At 35.8% G+C, this 21287-nt stretch overlaps 1 long non-coding RNA gene across 1 annotated transcript in view; it reads left to right on the top strand.

Annotated features, from left to right (window-relative positions):
• Window positions 1-48: 48 nt before the first annotated feature.
• The window catches only part of LOC111098463, a 53257-nt gene continuing 32018 nt past the window's right edge, over window positions 49-21287 (top strand). Inside the window, exon 1 of the long non-coding RNA XR_005368360.1 lies at window positions 49-255. This is a non-coding gene — a long non-coding RNA (uncharacterized LOC111098463). The remainder of the gene's footprint in view (window positions 256-21287) is intronic.

Here is a 21287-nt window from a genome sequence, read left to right as displayed (position 1 = left end):
GACTTTGCTTTATGACTGAATAGAGCTGACACTGTGGAAAGACACAGGTCGTGCTGTGGGTCTCCACAGTGCACTCATGACACATCTTCTCCATCTTGACTTCTTGACTTGACTTCTTGGAGCTTCTCTACTGAATTTAGTAGTGATCCACCTTAGACCATGTAGACAAGACCTTCGTTTGAAGAAGGGCAGAAAATGGAATGCACTTGGGACCCTATCACATCAAGCCTGGATTACATAACTTTAGGCTATTAGGTAAAAAAGAAGTGAGCTTTTCTCTTGTAAATTAATCCATTATTTGTTATATTTGATATAGCAGCAGAATCTATATTCTATTAAAAGAAAACTTTCATGATTCTGGTTAAACACTTTCAAAAATATGTATTTCTACTCTTCTCAGAAAGGGACTTCCTTTAAAATCCCCATTCCTACTTAATCAATTATTCTAAACCTCTTGTAATCAAAACAGGGGATCTCTACTGTGCATGACTCCTAGATGTCTCTCTGATTATAATATGGAAGTAAAATAGTTAGTTAACAACTCTGAGTTGCTTACTATGTGATAGGTACTATGCTAGTTACTTCAAACCTATGAACACATTCAGTCCACACAGCAATCCTGTGATAGAAAAGCTATAATTATCTTCATTACAAATCTTTTGACCAAGATCACATAGCTTGTAAGTATTTGAACCAATATTCAAATCCAGAGAGTTGAAGCCTGAAGACGCCAGATCTTACAGACTCTTTAAGGGCCAACTGTGTACATTCCTCTCACCTTTATATTCAGCTTGAGTGAAGTCAGGTTCGTTACTCAATATGTGTCATGGTGGGAATATTTATATCTCAGAAATAGGGAAATGCAACAAATCAGAGGTGTTTTGTTTCTTGGTTTCCTTTGGAGAACTGCAAACCACTTATTTAAAAAAGCAGAAAAAATCGTCTAAAATTTTATATTCAAAAATGATCATATTCTGGCTGGAGATACTAACATCTGAGTATAATTACAGCACAGGATAATATAAGAATATTATAAAAATTATACAGAATTGAGGGAACAATTTAGTTTAAGTACGCCGGAAAAAAAAAAAAAAAAAAAGACAACGGAAAAGTGGCATCTGAGCTAGACTTTAGTTCAAATATGATGAAGAGCTGGTATTAAATTTTCTGTGTGATTGTGATAGAATGATTGAATATAAGGGAAATCTTCAATTCTGTTTGTTCTTACATATTAAGATGTGTGACAAACTTAACTTTCCACTTAAGAGAGTGGTTATCTGTGCTTTATACGTATCGAGTACCTTGATAAGGTTTCTTGCTCATAAATATCTTCATCACTTCCTGATAGTTTCAACTTTAAAGATTAATTTCTAGAGTACTGAAGATTCCTCTTATTAAAATGCAAATATATCTGGAAGTCATTTTAATAGAACATCTTATCAGTTATTGGTTCTGAAGCTCTGACTGATTGGTAGTCCACAGAACTAGCCTCCTTGACCCTGGACTGTAAATTCAAGATAATCAGCACTTTAGAAATAATCATGACCTTGGTTTAGTATGGAAAGGGAAACTTCAATCAATACTTTAATGTCTCACCTTTTTTTTTGGTCTCATTTCTAATCACTAATTCAAAGTACTTAAGTCCAATGGCATTTCTCCTTGTCAAGCTTACATAGCACAGTTTATACATTCGGTAATGAAGTAAATTCCATAGCAACAATATGTATTCTAGACTTCATATATTTTGTGTTTACCTGATTAATAAGTTAGTTTTCAGTGATGACACTCAGTCTTGATATTTCTTAATATTTACCTGAAATACACAGCCAGTAGATTGTTATCATGTTTTGCTTTGACCGGTCTTACTCTGATTGCCATGTTTCCTTCCGCTGGTCTGTGACTTGGATCTTATTTCTGTTAGCTTGCTGAAAGTTGAAAAGTTGATTCCTAGCTTGCTGACCTGAGCCTCTGTACATTGCCTACTTCTGAATTTGCCATTACCATGGTCCTTCAACTCTTGGGACATACTCATTCTTTGCTGGACTTTCCAGAGGGTAATTTATCCACTTCTCAGCAGTCATCAAACCAGTGAGACCTACCCTCCATCATGTCTTGATTCCTCCTCTACCCTAAAGCTAGTTTTGTGCCTTGGGGCTGGAAGCTGAGTGGCAATTTCAATTTCTTAGCTAAGAAGACCTCCCGTTTTAGTTTTCCCCAGTGCCTACTCAAACCTAAAAAAAAAAACATGATATTGGTCAAAGATGCCAGGTAGAGGGAATAAACAGGACAAGTGAATGGGATGGTGATACAGGCAGCAAAAGAATGGAAGTGGAAAGAACTCTTGAAAGCAAAGACCATTTCCTACTTCAAAATTTTGCCTGGTCCTACATTCTGCCGAAAGTACTTTGGAATAATCTGCAGCATGCTGTTTTCTAGATGTTAAACAGCTTCCTCTCACTAGTATGACAGAGGGATGAACAAATATGGACAAATGCCTCTTACCAATGGAGCTGTGCAAGTGTGAAATTAGCCACCTTATACACATAAATGTCATAGCAATATACAGCCTCTCAGTTATTGTGCCTGCATGGTCCAAGAGATACTTGACTTGGGGCTTTTGGTCCAGTGGGCAAAAGCCACTTAAACATTTTGTATTTCAGGTAAATTACTGTAATACCCCAATTCACCTTTTTTTTTTTTTTAATAGGACTAAAATGAATGAATATGCGCTATTTTTCAATTTGTCTTTTGGTGCAGTCAGAATGGGTTGACTGCCTATGAAATAATTTTTTAGATTCAATAAAAAAATGAAAATAAATTTCATAGCAATGGCCTATTGTACACCTTTGCAAGTTTTTATTTTGATGGATCAGAATATTGAACTTTAGAATATTGAGTGGCATTTGCCATTTGCCTCACTGAAAGAGAATAAAATTTGTAATTTTTTTTTCAATCTACTTGTCCTTTATGACATTAAACAATATTTTAAGGGCCAAGAAGTATTTTCAGCTTCAACTTTTTAGGAGACAATAGCAAAGAAGAGAAATTGTTTAACTAGTTTTGTTTCATGTTTGAATGTTTTGAATAGTTTTCCCTGCATTTGTTCAATTTTATGCATCTACCAAATTTTATTCATCCACTTGCCTATTTACGGATACCCAGCTGATTTTAAATCTCAACTACTGAAATTTCATGACAATGGATAGCCTTTTATGAACAACCTCAGAGACCCAGGCAAAATTCCCTCTGGCACCCATACTGAGGAGTAGCCTTGGTAAAATGATAAAATTTACATATACTTGATTTCCCTAAATGGTGATAGATTTCATTATATAAAAGCTTCACTCTATTGCACTCTTGCCAGCACTACATAAGATTCCCATTATCCCACATTTTTACCAATAATTGGTATTATCAACCATTTAAAACAACTTTTTTTTTTAATCTTTTGCCAATCTGATCGGTAAAGAGTCCTTTCTGTTAATTTTAGTTTTTCTTTCTCTAATTACTAGTAAGGCTAGTCATGTGGATTTCTCCATCTAAAATTTCTGTTTTCTTAAAATTTCTGTTTTCTTAATATTTTATTTCTCCATTTGTACTATATTTATTTCTGTCATTTTGGTTGTTATTGTCGATTTACAGGAGCTCTTTGTATATTTTAAATATTCCATCAATGTTTAGTTATCAAGATATTTTTTATTTATCAAAATATTTCTCTCCCAATCTGTCAGTCACTTACTATGAGTTTGATGTGCTAGAAATAATTGCTGCTATAGTTTGAATATTTATGTCCCCTCAATATTATTTTGAGATCCTAACCTCCAAAGAAGATGGGATTAGTAGGTGGGGCATTTGGAAGCTGCTTAGGTCCTGAAGGTGGAGCCCTCATGAAGGGGATGAGTGCTCTTTTAAAGAGAACCCAGAGAGTGTGTAAGCCCCTTCCATGATGTGAGGACACGCAGGAAGGCCAGTTATGAACCATTAAGAAGGCCGTCACCAGAAAGCAACCGTGTGAGTGCCTTGACCGTGGACTCCTCAGCCTTAGAACTGTGAGAAATTAGTTTCTCTTTATAAGCCACTCAACTTGTTGTATTTTGTTAGCAGTCCAGACAGATGGAAACATTTGTCTTTGTGGACCTTTGCTGATGTCTTCTGTGAAAGCATGTTGACCTGACCTGTCATACAGGTTACTTTTAGTAGCAGAGAAGCAGAAGCTACAGAAAAAGCACCAGAAGGAGAGGTTGAGAAAGAAAAGCCAGAGACAAGTTAGTTCAGAAGCAAAGAAGTAGATTCACTAAAGGAAGGATGGTACATGAAGAGGTGCGTGAGGCTGACTGCCTTGACCACAGGCTCATAGGTGGTGCTGTTAGGAGTTAGTTGGACAGTTAGGGTGTCAAGGCCAGGTCCCCAGCAAGGAAATGTGGAGTCAGGGCAGCTCCAATAAACCAGCACTGACATCCTGTTTTGCAGTTTAGAGAGGACCACACTAGTACCCAGCTTTGCAGCCTTTGCAGATACGACTTCTGCAGAACAGCCTAAAATAAGAAAATTAACCATAAAGTACCTGTCACTCTTATAGGCAAGGGGCAGTTAAGACCTCAGATCCCAGATGTCAGCAAAAAAGAACTATCAGCACTTGGACATTAACCTAATAGGTAGACAGATATGTGACCAAAGCCCTGATTGGCACGACTCAGCACACCCTGATGGCTTAAGGAAACTTTACCTGTTCATTCTTCGAAGAGGTGTGACCAAGAACCTGGGCACAAAGGGGACACACATTGCCACTGGATCACTGGAGTTTCTACTTGATATGAATACCCGTGAGTGAGGTTACACTTCTTGAATCTGCTGAATGAATCTCTTGTTTTCTAGCTTTTCTATGATTTACAATAAGATATCAACAGAAGTAACCAAAATCTGTATCTCTTCTTTATAATTTGAAGGAAGTGAAGTACAAAACTCTACACCCCAGAGCTATGTCTCCACCACCACACAACAGGCGTGTTTTATGTGACACGATACACTCCTTTATAATTGTTAGAACCTTCAGGAGAATTCAAGACCAAAAGAAATCGACTTTGATGGGCTCAGAAAAGTGAATTAGCCAATTAGAATGCATTAGTATGTTTCTCAGAATTTAATTCTCAATCAACTATATAATATCAGACCTATGTAATACAGCAGATTGTTTTCTTCTTTTTAGGAATTTGCATAGGATTTCTGGCAATCAATTTTAAGGTTCTATCCTTATATCCAAGGACATGACACTCATAGCAATCATAAATACAAAATTGCAGCTGGCAGTGGAGTCTATTATGTGCCACAGACTCTCTTAGAACAATTGTTTATTAACACATTTGATAGAGTGGAGGCAAAGCAATAGCTTGCAGTGTGATTTTTTAAATCCAGAATCTTCTACTTACGTTTAAACTTAATGAACTCTTTGGAACTAATTGACTTATATCACTAAACATCACATCATAATGACAGCCTCATTGGAATAGACTCTCTACAGAAAGTTGTTTCAGACTTCCCAAGGCATCTTTGGAGCTATCAGTAGTCACAAATTCAATTTAAATGGAACTTAGTTATTGAACAACATCAACAACAACAACAACAACAACAAAATATATATAGCTAAAAAATAAACCTTGTCAGATAGTTCACATTTGAAGAAGAGTTTATGAATCAAAGTAAACACGATTTTTTAAAACTAATATTGAAAAGTCAGTTGGCTACACCCATGCTTTTGGCACAAGACTCTAATATTTATGAAAGCTACTAGAGCATTGTGAATATGAAGTAGCACCAAGATCCAGATCCTGCAGCTCCTTATGTCCCTAATATCTTGGGGTTAGGGGAAGGCCTTTGTACAAGTGGCTTTGACAGTTCGGAGGCTATAACAGAAGATCATAAATTGGAGCACTTAAATAGAAATTTATTTCTCAGTTCTGGAGGTTGGTAAGTCCTAGGTCAAGGTGCCAGCAGATCCAGCATCTGGTGAGAACACTCTGAGTTGGGAGAGCTGTCTTCTTATTTTAATTTCACATGGTGGAAAGAAAGATTCTTTCTTTTCTTTCTTTCTTTCTCTTTCTTTCTTTCTTTCTTTCTTTCTTTCTTTCTTTCTTTCTTTCTTTTCTTCTTTCTTTTCTTCTTTCTTCTTTCTTTTCTTCTTTCTTTTCTTCTTTCTTTTCTTCTTTCTTTCTTTCTTTCTTTCTTTCTTTCTTTCTTTCCTTCCTTCCTTCCTTCCTTCCTTCCTTCCTTCCTTCCTTCCTTCTTTTCTTTCTTCCTCTTAAGACAGAATCACATTTTATTTTTATTTTTTTTTAATTTTAATTCTCATCTCTTTCATTTATTATCAGAACATCAATCCCACTCAGAAGGGCTCCACCTAATTACTTCTCAAGGGCCTTACCTCTTAATATCATTACACTAGCAGTTAGTATCCAATCTATTAATTTTGGTGTTGGAGGCAACACAAACATTCAGTTCATGCAATAGAGCTAATTATCAGATGACCATCAATGATGCTACTGCAGATGCCCAAATTATATTAGTTCATTGAAAAATAGAGTTAATCATATACAATTCCATATACTATTTCCCTGGAGATCCTGATTGATTCAAGATGTTTAATATGCTCTATTAGTAAGATTAGTAAGATAATTGAGTGGTAAAAGAAAAATATATACAATATAAACCACCAATGTTTTGCACTACTTTATCCATGCTTCTCTTATTCTCCCCACTGAGTTAAAACACTACTCATCGATGTAAAAGAAAGAAACAAATTAAACATTTTGTAGAGACACTTCAATATTATACATATATATAAGAAACATCAGTTTCCTTTAAAAAGTTATTTAAAGCTAAGGTCCTTCATTACCAGAGAAAGGACATATTTTAGGATTCGAATTCTCAGCATGAGAAGGCTGCCCAAATGTCCAATACTTATTGGTGTGCAGGTGCAGCTTTAACTGTTCCATACCAGAGTGGTTCTCACAACTGGTGCTCCTCACTTTAGTGTGTTTGTATGATACTGACTCAGGAAATGGTAGATGTTATTGAAAGACTGACTGCTTAGTCTAATGAAGAATAGCCTTATATACAAAGCAAAACAAAAATCATCAGACCAGCTCTTGTGCTGTTATTTGAGTCAAGATCAAAGATAAGGCAAAGATTAAATATGTCCTTGGGTCATCAGCAAAACCTAAGAACTAACTTTTTAAAAAATTATGTGAACAAGGGTTCTTTTTTCTTCACAACCTCGCCAACATTTCTTATTTCTTGTCTTTTGATTCCAGCCACTCTGACAGGTGTCAGGTATCATCTCATTGTGGCTTTGATTTGCATTTCCTTGGTGATTAGTGATGTTGAACATCTTTTCACGTGTCTGTTGGCAAATTGTACGTCTTCTTTGTAAAACACCATGGAGGTTCCTCAAAAAAGTAAATCTCCTCCCCTTTAAAAAAAGAATTGATAATTTATATTTTATTTCAGTTATATTATAGGATTTTCCAGGAATTATTTATAATAATGCCTTAGCTAAAAGATTTTTATTGTGATGTTATTAAAAAGTCCAGAAGAGATTTTAGTTCCTATGAGAATAGTTGTTATAATTTGTTCAGATTTTAAAAAATCTTTTCATGGAGCAAAGCAATGAAGACTTAAAATTTCATATTAAATATTCTCATCTGTCCTAAAAAAAAAATTATGATTGTGCCAGAGTCCTCAAGATAATATGAATTGATTTTAATCTGAAATGTTTACTGTGCTTATCCTGGCTCACTTTGCCACGTATGTGTTATTGGGCACTATCTTAGGCACCGTATGACAACAGGACCATTAGATTGCCAAATACATACAGGAAGGAAAGGAGTAATGTTACATTCTAAAATTCCTATACTATCTACTTTATAAACAATATTGTAATAATCTCTCAGGGTGGCTAAAATATTTAGTTTAAGAAGCTGTGATTCTAGGGACACCTGGGTGGCTCAGTGATTGAGCGTCTGCCTTTAGCTCAGGGCGTGACCCCGGGATCCCAGGATCGAGTCCCCCATTGGCCTCCCCACAGGGAGCCTGCTCCTTCAACTGCCTGTGTCTCTGTGTCTCTCTCTGTGTCTCTCATGAATAAATAAAATCTGAAAAAAAAAGTTGTGATTCTTTTTATATAACAGATCTCTTTTAATGCAGCAGATGTTTGCTTCTTTTTAGAAATTTGCATAGAATTTCAAATTTGAGCCACCCAGGCTCTCAGAAGTTGTGATTCTAGGGAGCTCTGGAATGTACATCTCATTTTCCCTCTTGAACAAAAGTCTAGTTTTGGTTCCCCCACCCCTTCTTGATCCCAGTTGAAAAATGATAAGGAATCAGAGTGAAGTCCTTCAGTAATTTTTATCAGTAAGAAACTATTATGCTGAAACATTCATATGCTGCCTTCTTACCATTGCCACAAGTGCCACAATGTATTTGTAATCAGATAAAGTTCGGACATGTGTCATTCATTACTGCATTTGTATTGGGCATCTACATTAGATGGGTGATAGGAATAAACAGTGGCCAAAAACTTGCTCTATTTCTATCCTGGAATAATTGAAAATGCAGTGGGAGAGTATCCTGGAATGAATATTGTTTCCCCCAGATTTATGTCAAAACAGATGTGAATTTATTTGGAAGTAGGATCTTTGCAGATGCAATTGGTGAAAATGAGGTCATACTGGATTATAGTGAGCCCTAAGTTCCACCAGTAGTGTCCTTATGAGAAGGCTATGTGAAGATACATAGCAAAGAAGGTCATGTGATAATGGAGGCAATAAAGTGGTATTTCTACACACCAATGGATGCCAAAGGTTGCCAGCAATGCACATCAAGTTAGGAGAGAAGCATGGAGCAATGTTATGGACTAGATATTTCTATATCCCCTCATAATTCATATGTTGAAATCCTAACCCCCAATGAGATAGTATTTGGAAGAGGGTCTTGGGGAAGTAATTAGGTTTAGATAAGGTCATGGAAGTGTCATCCAAATGACAAGAGCATTGTTTTTATAAGAAGAGAAAGGCATTAGTCTTCCTATCATGTGAGGCTATAGCAAGAAGATCACAGTCTGCAAAAAAGGAAGAGTATTCTCACTAGACAAGAGGTTGGCCAGCTCCTTGAACTTAAACTTTGTAGCCTCCAGAACTGTGAGAAATACATTTCTGTTGTTTAAATCACCTTTTATGATATTCTGTTGTAACTGTCCTAACCAAGACAGACACTGGCACTGAGAAGTGAGTGTCTGTTTGAAAGCAGAAAATGTGAAAGCAGCTTTGAAAAAGGGTAATGAGTAGAAGCTGGAAAAAAAATTGAGATGCATGCTAGGAAAAGCTGAGATTGCCATGGAGTGACTTTTAAAAGTGACTCTGATGAGAGTTTTTTTCTAAGGAGGTGTTGTAGGAGTGGCTTGGTTCCTAGTAAAATGCAAGAAGAAGGAAAGGAATTGAAGAAGGAACTGTTCAACAAAGAATGAGAACTTAGAGATTTGGAAAATTTGTATCCAATCCATATTGCAAGAAATTCTTATTTGCAAGGATTTGCAAAATCTTGCAGAGAAAGCATTCTCTCTCTCTCTCTCTCTTTAAAGATTTATTTACTTATTTGAGAGAGAGCAAGAGCATGAGCTGGAGAGGCAAAGGGAGAGGAAGAAAGAATCTCAAGCAGACTGCACCAAGTGGCAGGATGCAGGGCTCCGTCTCACTACCCTGAGATCACAGCCCTGAGATCATGCCTTGAGCCAAAACCAAGAGCTTAAGGCTTAACAGAACTATGCCACCCAGGTGCCCCAAGAAAGCATATTCTGACGAGAGCATCAAGGGTGTGGCTGTGCAAACATTTAGGGGATTAGTATGGATGTGACCCACGAATGTCATGAGCAACCCTAGCAGGAATGGAAAGGTATTGAACTGAATGGAAAGGTATTGAGATAGATTGAAAGAAGGCTGTCACACTTAGACTTTCCAGGACAAGGTGCTAAGATTATTGTTAGGAGTCAGTTGGATAGGTAGTCAGAGCCAGAGCCTCCAGCAAGAAAATACGGAGTCAGGACAGCTAAAATAAAATAGCACCAACATCCTGTTTCATAGCTAAGGCAGGACTGCACTAGTATTCTCTTTTGCAGCCTTTGCAGAAATGACTTCTACGAAACGTCCTAAAATAAGATACTTAAACACAGAAGCATATGTCACTCTCACAGACAAGGGGCAGTTAAAACTTCAGCCCCCAGATGTCAGAAAAATTACATATATTATTTTCAATAATCTCTAGGCTCATATTTTATGTAGAATTGCAATATTTTAAAATAGTAATTCTCAATTATCTCTTTTATTGCTTCTTATTTCAGTGACACAACCAGAATGACACAAATCAATGAAAAAATAGAAAATGATGAGACTATAGACAAATTTTTAAAGTTCTAGGCTAGCTCTAAAACCCATGTAACTTATTTAGATGATATGTTTGAATATTAAACGTGCAAAAATTGCCTGATTTATTTTCAATTTGGTGTCTAATTTCAATTGAGAAAAATAGTGCCAGAGAAACTTTATGAGTTAGCTATAATTATCTAATTTATTTTATTAGCTGAATATGACTGTGGAAAATTTAAATAAGACACTTAAAATAGTTACTCTAAAAATATAACAAATTAGCATGACAAATAGCTTTTCTACAGCTAGGCAGGGTGGCTGCCAGAAGGACTTCCTTTCCTGTAGAAGGATTTTCCCAAGAAGTTGTTCGTTTCCAACTAAATTCTGTGCATTTGAGCAAACTTTGGTTGTTTTTCATCAATAAAAACAGACATGTATACTTTATTTCAAATTGTCACAGTCTCATGGTTTCCTAATTGATGTATTTTAGTTTATAGAAGCAGTAGAAATAAAGTCGGAAGAAGGTCAACTTTTTCTCACTCTTGGTTAAGAAATTACTGAGACTTGTTAGTTTTTCTGTGACTTGAAGGTATTCAATCCCATGGGGTTAAGGCCACATTTATTAAAATTGATTTTTATGAATAAAAAAAATTAAATAGGGCATAAATCCAAACATTTTCAGAGATCTTTCAAAAAATAAAAAGAAAAAGAAAGAAGAGCTAAGAAAGACACATACAAAAGGTAAGGAATAATAGATAAATCCACCTAAAATAGAGGTCTACAAGAAAACTGGAGAACAGAGAACACGAGATAATTTAATATCATAAATTTATATTATATATAAATAGGGAAAAATATAATCAAATCCATCAGAGCCATCTCCAGAGCCCATTATGAGCACAGACTCAAGTGGAGACTTGGTGAAAAGGAAAGGCAAAAGTCTAATATATAACAGATAAATACATCTCAGCAAGAGAACAGCTTGCCATGCACTGGGAAATACTGGGATCACAATCAAGAACTGATAGATCAAAGGACCAGCTTCTGAGAAATCCAAAGGCAAGTTCTTGAAGCGCACAAGAACAGAAGCAGCATGTTGCTTGGAATGAGGAGACCAGGATAGGACTTGGATGCTGTATCCCTTTGATATGTAAAGAACAGTTATTAAATAATAGAAATTAAGATTAAGAAAGGAAATTCAATTACAAGGTTAGAAGGTGTACCAACCTTCCTAAAGAAAGGTGCCCTTGAATAAAACAACCACAACAAAAAGCTAGTCATTTACTAGCTTAAGTTGGGTTTCCTAGATGAAATGGGCCCAAATGAGAATCCCTGTGCAAGTGAGATGTGAAATGAGTGGTCCCAGGATAAACTGGAAGGAAAAAGCTTCAGAGCACTGGAAGGAGACAGGAAGAAAAGCATGATCGGGAAGGGGAAGATGTTAAGCAAGGCTGTAGTTTCAAGTGATGTTCATATTCATCCCATCCTACAGGAACTCTGGTGCATAAATGAACCATAAACTTATTGTATCCCTTGAGGGTACTGGTTTGCTTGCTGTAGGTCTTCACAGATCGGTCATTGGGTTAGCACGGGGAAATGGCAATTTCCAGGTGATACAGCTCCAGTTATCCGAGAGCAAGCCCCTTGGAGAAATTTGAAAGTGTGAAATTTGAAAGTGTGAGAAATTTGAAAGTGTGAAAGTATATAAGCAGCAATACCCACAGCGCCTAAGGGAGGATGCACCCAATCAGCAAAGAGATTCTATGATATCTAAGCAGAGCACCGAGAATGGCTACTGCAGGCAAATCCCTGACCACTCTCTACATAAAAGTGTATTGAGACATTTGAATATAAACAGGAAGTAAAAACTAATAGAAGATAGATCGAAATATTTTAGCTGATGAAAATGCTTTCCATCAAACAACAAAAAGCAGAAGAAAACTATGACCACAACACTTGAATAGAATTAAATATCGTTTATCAGGCACTTACAGATAAGAAAAAGTAATTGAACACATGAATCAAAGTTTATAACATAAGTGGAAAAAACCCTCAGAATCTGTGAAATGAGAGCCCATTTAGACTCAGGAAAAGAAATGGGAGAAAGAGAAAAAGTAACTTTAGAAAAATTAAATTATAAGGTGTCAGAATAAAATACATTTGACTGAAGATATAATAAGAGTCTTGAAAAATTACATGAAAATATCTCTGAGAACAAAATGAAATAAATAAAAAGGTGAAAAGATTCAGACAAGGCAATTGATGCAGAGAACAGGAAAGACAGTCCGTTGTACATATAATTTTAGTTCTTAAAAAGCAAAAATAATGAGGCAGATGTAATACTTAAAACTTTAGTTCACAAAAAAATTCTGGAAATAAATGACTCAATTTGAAAAATCACCATATACCTGAGACAAAAATGTACTAGAACAGAAAGTTATGAGAAACAGACTAATAAAACTATTAGACTTCAAACATTAAGAAAAAAAATTGACCAAGTTGCAAAAGAAAGGACACTGGATTTTCTTCAACTTCTCAGTCATATTTTAAAAGCAACCAAATGTGGGCCAAGGATTTTATAGTGAGCTACGTTGTTCTTAAAGTATCAAGTACATAGGAAAATAGCTTTAAATATACAAGAGCTCAGGAAAGACTGTCTCAGGAGGCATTCCTAGGAGGAGGAATCGCTGTTAGAGGAGAAGCTTTATTCAAACAAGAGATTATCAAACACCACAAAAGACAAAGAAGTAGACTTGGACAAATGAAGATATAATTTTAATTTAAGTACGTTGATTTCACATCACGAAATGCCAAAATAATAAATAAATTTCACGTCACAAAATGCCAAATAAATTTGGAATGGGTTTTGCTCCAGAGCTAGAAAAGTGTATTCTAAAGTTTAAATTTAAAAAATAAAAAAAATAAATAAATAAATAAATAAATAAATAATAACATGCTACTAGCATAACACAGAAGGAACTGGGGGAAAAAGAAGCATTGAAAGAGCTCTGTCCATAGAATTAGTAGATTTTGAACATATTATAAATCCTCAATTTAAAAAAAACAAAGTGTAGGGGCACCTGGGTGGCTCAGTGGTTTAGCATCTACCTTTGGTTCAAGTCGTGATCCTGGGGTCGTGGGATAGAGTGTCCCTTAAAATATGGGAAACACAAAATCGCACTGTGATCATCTTTCCCAGCTATTAGATTGGACACAGATTGGCAATACCCTGTGAGGAAACAGGGACTCTCTTACACTGATGGGACTTTAAAATAGTGTCTTTCTTTGGAGGGACGTTCAGCAGCATATAGCATTAAGTATGTAAGTATTTATCCATTTACTCAACAATTCTGCTTCTAGGAATTGAATTCCGTCAGTTTAAAGCAACAAGAAACTAAAACGACAAACATTATGTATAATGTTAATCATTTTGAAATTAGTTATAATAGCAAAAATGCTGAGAATATCCTTAATTCTCATGCGGAGAGCAGCTGACTCATCTGTCCTTTCTGTACGTCCTTTTGTCCACAATGGCGTACTATGTGTCTTTATTTTATTTATTTATTTATCTACTTACTTATTTACTTATTTATTTTTCTATGTATCTTTTAAAAAGAAAAGAAATATGAATATTTTGTGTTTGTGTGTGTGAAGAGAGAGAGAGAGAGAGAGAGAGTTTAATGGTTTAGAATAATGGATTTAGCAGATTTTGACAGACCAGAGATGATAGATTAAATAGATGATAATAGATTGAAGATAGATATACAGATAGGCAGGCAGGTGAATAAATGGATAGACACATGAGTGAATAGATCTATACATCTATATCTATATTTATTTTGATATCTAGAAGGGTGACCAAATGGGCAAAACATGAACCACTGGTGAACCTCAGCAAAAGGTCTAGGCGTATTAGTTGTATTTACTTCAAATCACATGAAACTGCAGATATTTGAGCAGTTTTAACCTATAAAAATAGCAGTTCCATAGAGTTCAGCCTAGGCAGAAGGGATGCTCCTATACTTTTCACCTAGTCCACTGATGTTTTTGTAAATTAAAAACAGTCTTATACGCTTCACCTACCCAATTCTTTCAACTTTTCCAAAGGTCTGAAACTTTTCAAACAAAATGTTGCAGACCTTAACAAAAATGCATTTTTCTCAAAAGGTCTGAATATCCTTAACTCTATGGGGGGGAATAAAGAGGGAAGGGAATCACAGTTGTAAAGGACGGGCTTTGTCCTATGAGTCCTTCGAGCCCTTACCTTGATGTATAAAGGGATGATTCAAAGGAATTAAGGGACATGGGTAAGTTTCTATACTTTGAAAAGTTTATGCAGCTAATAAGTGACAGGAAACTCTTCCCATAGAATCATGAATAGAACACGGTTCTCTATTAATTTTTGTTTGTGGACTGGAAATTAAAGGGCTTGATGATAGAAACCTAAAGCTGAAATGACGTTGGGAAATTTCCACAGTCATGGACAACCCAACCTGTAACAGCAATCACCTAAATTTTTCTAAATGCGTTCCAAATTCATTTTATGCAGTTTAACTTTTCATCTATTGATCTTAGATTATATCTCACATATTTCTAATATTGAAAGCAAGTCCTTAACTGATGCGTTGTTCTGGGTGAAAAGTGCTCTGGTGCATCCTCACTGGCCGTCTGCTTTCCCGGCCCTTCTTCCTCACTTCACACCTAGGATCCTCAAAGTACACGTCATTGGCCTCTAGTCGGAGAACGGCAGTCTGCTGATCAAACACTCAGTGTCATTTACCATCTGGCAAATTCTTCCATGGCTTACAAAGTACAGTTTCTTTTCTTGTCATCAATTTCTCAGTGTCAGAACTAGATCTTCTAGGAATGGGGAAAAAATATTGCCGTTCGCACAGAATCTCAAGTGTCAAACAGAGAATGTACATTTCAGCCTATTTACCAAACTTGTAAAGTTTTGAGATTCTGGAAATTCTCTTTTAATGTACAGGTGGCTAACTGGTGGGTGGTGCAGTAGGAAAAAGAACAGAAAGAGAAAAGCAGGTCGTACCATCCAGAACCCAACCCAGACCTTCAGCACTTTCTCCGCATGGTTGGGGTTACTAGAATCTAATAGGTTATATCTAAGGTTGTAAAAAGCCTTACTCAGATAAAAACCCTTACTCTTTTTAACGTTGTTTATATTTAAAAAGCAAAGAGTATGGCCGGAGATCTATTTCAAATGCAGTAAGCTTCATACTGATTTTGATGTGTCTTGAAGTTGAAAATGATATGCACATTGAGAATCTGCAACTGGCATGTTAATGTTGCATCAGCCAACATGGGCACTCATGATGCAGAGACGCAGGCAAGGGTCAAGACTGGGAAGAAACGTCCTTGCACAAAGCCTTAAAGTCATGGCTCCGGGTAACATGGAGAAAGTTGAGGTAGAGAGACATACAAAAACCTGAATATTATCTTCTTGTAAAGGAACATCCTGGGATGAGGAGGGATTGATCTGAATTTAAAGTTCCTTGCAGAGTGACGGAAGAGGTATTTGATGCATCAAGACATTCTAAGGGAACAGTTGCTCTAAGATAAGTTACAGACTCATGAAAACACAACCATTTCATCCCAGGTGGTTAAAAGGACCCTAGTTCTTGGCTGTGCAGCCAACATGGGCAGTCCCTTGTCTTTAGGAAGCCACTTTTCTCTTGCAGCACATGATTGCTCTAGAGAAGCCTTCGGGAAGTCATGGCTGGTTGCGCAGATCGCTTTGTTATCTGCAGATTTGGGGCTTTTGTGGAGTTCTGGCCTTTTGTCATCATTTGTGTTTGTTTGGCTGCTTTCGGGGCTGGCCCATTGCTGTCTGCCAGGCCCGGTGTTGACAGTGCTCCCTGGCGTTACTCATGTTGGCTGCAGAGTTCACGTTCTCACATATAAGGGTTCTTCTTCCAGGGCAAGACTTGCAACAGCCATGACTAGTTCCTAAAGTATTAAATATACAAGACTTGAAATTTTAAGGTGATCCATTGACATTAGTTATCAGGAATAGTATTTTTTTTTTTAGAAAAGAAACATCAGAACCAACACAATTTTTGTTCCTCTTCAGTTGCTTCCACTGAGTGATAAGGGGATTGTCAGTCCTGGAGAGTCAGCAGCTCTGTGCGAGCAGTCGAGAGGGCCAGGGGAAGCTCTAGTTTTAGGTTCTAAAGAAGCAGCTTCCTTCCTGAGGCATCTCTTATACCCCCAGGAAGCTCCTAAAGTGCTCTTCCTCCTCCAGACCATCGCCCTGGTCGGTGCCCCTGCTCTCCTCATCTCTTAACAGAACTATAGTTCCTCGGGAGCCCAGCTCACACCATGTAGTTGCATCCCTGAGAGATAGAACCTAGACATGTTAATTAATATGAGCTTGGCAATGGACAACCGTTTGATGACTTAACAAGACATTTCAGTACCCTTGTAAAACATTTGATTAGGTCCACAGTTTTCTAAATTACAAGGTAAATGGTCATGCTTTTGAAGAATCCAGAAGAGCTCTATCTTCCTTGCTTTTGTTTCCTATTTCCCTCTATGCCCTGAATACGTGTGAACTTTCAGAAAAAGTTATATTTTCCTTGCGTCACGTGGATATTCTTATTAGAACTTATAATTAAATACCTCTTCGGCTTTGTAGCTAAAGGAGCTTGAAGCCATGTAGCAGTGTACCCAATTTCCATTAAGTTGTCTTGCTCACAGCTTTTAATATAAACAGAGTAACATATTTTCCTCCGGCAATTTGAATGAGTTTTCTTCAATTTACAACTTCAAGAACCTGTATATGAAATTCATATATGACCTGCTTGCTAGTCTGCCGTAAATCCAGAGTTTTCTAAGCAATTTAGATTTTATTTTACTTGACAACTAAATTTTATTTTAATTTTAAAAGGTGTTAGCGAGGCTGTTTGACTACTCTTCAAAAAATTTTATGCATGCAAGATGTTATGATTATCCATATTAAGGGAACAAGTTCACCAAGATGCCATATTCTTGGTATCCAATTAAATAAAAAAAAAAAAAACATGTTTTATACTTTCATTTCTTTCATAAAAGAGAGTTCTAAGGAAATACTATTTGGAGCTAACTTATATTAAGGATAAAAATATATCCACAAATTATTTTAAAGTTTCATTTACAAATGTGAAGATTTTATTGAATTCTATGTAAAACTTGAAGATCTGCCTACTATTACAAATCGCTTAAACATGTTTATTGAATGCCTACTATGCAAATCATAAAAGTACTAATTCTTACAAGTGTAATTTTTTCTGACAACTAATAAAAAAACTGAATGTTTTTGTGTTTTATTTATTTTAAAATAGAATGTCCTGGAATATGAAAACCAAAATTTATTTTGTAATATATTATTCATATAAGCAATCGATTAGACACTTATCCTTTAAAATTGAATAAAATATTTATAGCATACTTGGTTCAAAATGTTTTATAAATACATAGATAAATATGTCTTAGAAAAATATTAGGGTAATACTAATGGAAATAAATCTTACGTGGACCTATTTCCAGGAAATGTTTCAAAAGACCAAGTAGTTGAATAATTTGCCCATGGATGTCTTTATCATTTAGTATCTTTCCTTTTTTCCTCCTTGGTAAGTCAGCTGCCAGTCCCAGGTTAAGATTGAGAAAAACAATCTCCTGGGAGTCCTTGGGTGTTGAGTATATTGGTCTCACTCACAGACATATCTGAAAATTAAGGCAAACTTTCTCTCTTCCCTGCTTGCTGAAATGAAAGGCTAGACAACTTCAAAGTACATGTCTACTTTCCTTTCCAGCCAATCAAGAGGAACATCTTTGTGAAGATTATGCTGCATTTCCCAACCTTGGATTATTTGATAAATCTATGAAAATTGTATACATTTAGAAGATTTTTCAAAGCTTAGCATAGAGTATCAAGATGCTTCATAAAACACAGTATCTTCCTTAAGCACAAAATGCTAAAAGTGATGAAATTACAATGGACTCTGGGATAAGGCTGCACAAAAGATGGAGATAAGCTCAACAATATCACCCTCTAAGTAGTTTCCTCTGCTTATGATTCAAGTTTTTTTTTTTCTTTTTTAAATTATGAAATTATTATTCATAATAATAACAATATTTAATGAAATATGAAAGTTAGTATATCTGGAGTTCATTATAACATTTTGGAAATTTCTCTGGGTTACTTTTAGCCTGTTACATGCTTATTTCCACAGTGGAAGATTTCATGTAGACAGTCAGGCTTCCACCTAAAGATCTAAGGACTGATCGTTCCCATTACTGCCAATGCAGAATGCTGAAATAAATTATTTTTATTTAAGATGGAAGTAGCAAAGTTTTAGACCATATGACAAAGTTCAAAATGTACGGTGGTATCACAATTAACTCCAGCCTAGCTACTAGGCTGGATAGAGTGTTGTTCAAAAAAGCAGTAAATATGACTCTAGAAGTGAGTGTGAGAATTAAAGAAAAAAAATTATAGAGAAAGAGTATGCAAGAAAATCCCCCCCTCCATTAAAACTGCTCTTGAATATCTTTTCTTCCACTCTGACTTTCATCTTTAGGCTGACACAAAAGTATCAGTAACTTTAGGTTACCACAAAAGTGTTTTTTTTTTAAGTTTTATTTATTTATTTGAGAAAGAGACAGAGAGAGAGAAAGAGTGAGTAGGAGGGAGAGGGAGAGAGAATCTGAAGCAGACCCAGAGCTGAACACAGAGCCCTACAAGGGGTTTGATCTCACTACCTTGAGATCATGACCTGTGCAGAAACCAAAAGTTGGATGCTTAACAAACTGAACCAGATGCCCCAAAATATTTCTTTAATATTTGCTTTAAATGAAGTCACACAAGGTTTCTTTTTTCTTTTCTTTCTTTCTCCTTTCTTTCTCCTTTCTTTTTTTTCTTTCTTTCTTTCCTTCTTTCTTTCTTTCTTTCTTTCTTTCTTTCTTTCTTTCTTTCTTTCTTTCTTTCTTTCCTTCCTTCCTTCCTTCCTTCCTTCCTTCCTTCCTTCCTTCCTTCTTTTTTCTTTCTTTCTTTCTCTCTTCTTTCCTTTTTTTAACATAAGGGACATAAAACTCAAAAAAGTCAAATAATTTGACAAATATATTTTATGAAATATTCATTTAAATTATCACCATCTCATAAAAACCAGCTCTCTTGAGTTTGTAAGAAATATCATGAGTATTTTTTACCACTGGAAAAACAGGGTACAACTGAAGATTAAATAAATATTTGTCAGTCACACTATTTTCTTCATCTTTGGTACTGGGATATTATTGTAATCTATCACAGGGTCTGTACAAGTCACTCTTTTGCAGTGGAATTGAGAATGCAAAAGAGAAAGTAGAAGGATAAAATAAATAGTTGGAAGAAGAACTTAAAAATATGAGATTACTGCAGGGAAAATCATTCAATTACTTCTTCTAAGGACAAAGAAAAAATAAAATGACATTTGAGATTTAAATCTGAAATTAAGACAATATTGAGTGTTTTTATGGAGCAGAATAATATGCCAAGATGGTGCTTTAAGTCCCTTTCTAAGGATTCCTTAGGAGTGAAAAAGATTGTCAGGCACCTATTTTAGGAATAATTTTGCCTAAGATGCAGGAGATAGACTAAATAACCTCTCAAGGTCCCTTTGTTCCAATCTTTAAATAATTATTTAAATGAAATCAAGAATTAAATGCCTGCTTTGACTTGCAATATCTCGGTGCACTGACCTGGGCTTTGTAACTTAATATCTATGAGTACTAATCTATTTTAACTAGATAGGAACAGAAAAAATGAATTGCAAAACATGTTAATGAGATCAAAGATCTCAATATATCTTGCATGGTTCCAAGACCCAGAGGTCAAAATCCAGAAGGAGGAGGAGTGAAGTGGAGGAGAATGAAAAGGAGGAGCTTCATACAGAGTTGAGCTTTTAAATGCAGATGCTGTGAATGAGGGCTGAACCTAATTATATTTCACTGTGTACGTGATGAAAATGCACCCTTAGTTGAAAACCCTCTTTTCTATGGGTCGTTATAACTGAACAAAGTTACATTTCAACTGAATGAAGATTTTATTTCCTTATTGTGACCTCACAGTAGCCACTTCCAATTATAAAAATTATCGTCTGAATAACAGTGACAACTCATTAAAACTGCCATCCCTACATGAATAAGTACCACTAACTTTTATTCATATCCTTCACATTATCAAATACAGTTTTTTTTTTTAAAGTATAAGATTTCGAGATTCTTCTTTAACCGTCATTCGTATCATAGGCTGATACTAAAAGAGGAATGAAAATTCAGTTTGGGGAGATGAATCTGTAGTAGACACATCAATTTATAATTTCACATTAAAAAATAACGTTGGTGATGCTTCACAATTTGATTCTTAGATTACTCTTCCTTAAATCAAACTGACTTCTCTCTTTTTAACTATTGTGTGAATAGTTCCAATGAAAAATTATAATGTAAAAAAATTAAACAGAATATCCAGAAATTGAGAAGTTGTAGGGAGGAGCAGATACCTGAAGAAGCTGTGCACAGAGTATTAAATTGATTTGCCTCTGTTTGCACTCAAGTCAATTTGGTCACCTGTAGGTATGCACATGCGTGCGCCTATACCTGGGACCTAAACACTGTCGTTAAGGATTCTCTTCATAGTGGGGAATCTGGGGGGCTCAGGCGGTTAAGCCTCTGACTCTTGATTTCGGCTCAGGTCATGATCTCAGAGTCTGGAGAGAGAGCCCCACATGGGACACTGACTCAACACGGAGTCTGTTGGATATTCTCTCTCTCTCTCATTCTCTTTCCGCCTCCCCTTTCTGAAAAATTAATATATCAATCTTTCCATAGAATGTTCTCTAAAAG

The sequence above is a fragment of the Canis lupus genome, chromosome 13 (assembly GCF_011100685.1).
Source record: "Canis lupus familiaris isolate Mischka breed German Shepherd chromosome 13, alternate assembly UU_Cfam_GSD_1.0, whole genome shotgun sequence".
In the NCBI taxonomy this organism is placed as follows: domain Eukaryota; kingdom Metazoa; phylum Chordata; class Mammalia; order Carnivora; family Canidae; genus Canis; species Canis lupus.
The sequence above is the reverse complement of the archived record's forward strand: the minus strand, read 5'-3'. Positions and strand labels throughout refer to the sequence as shown.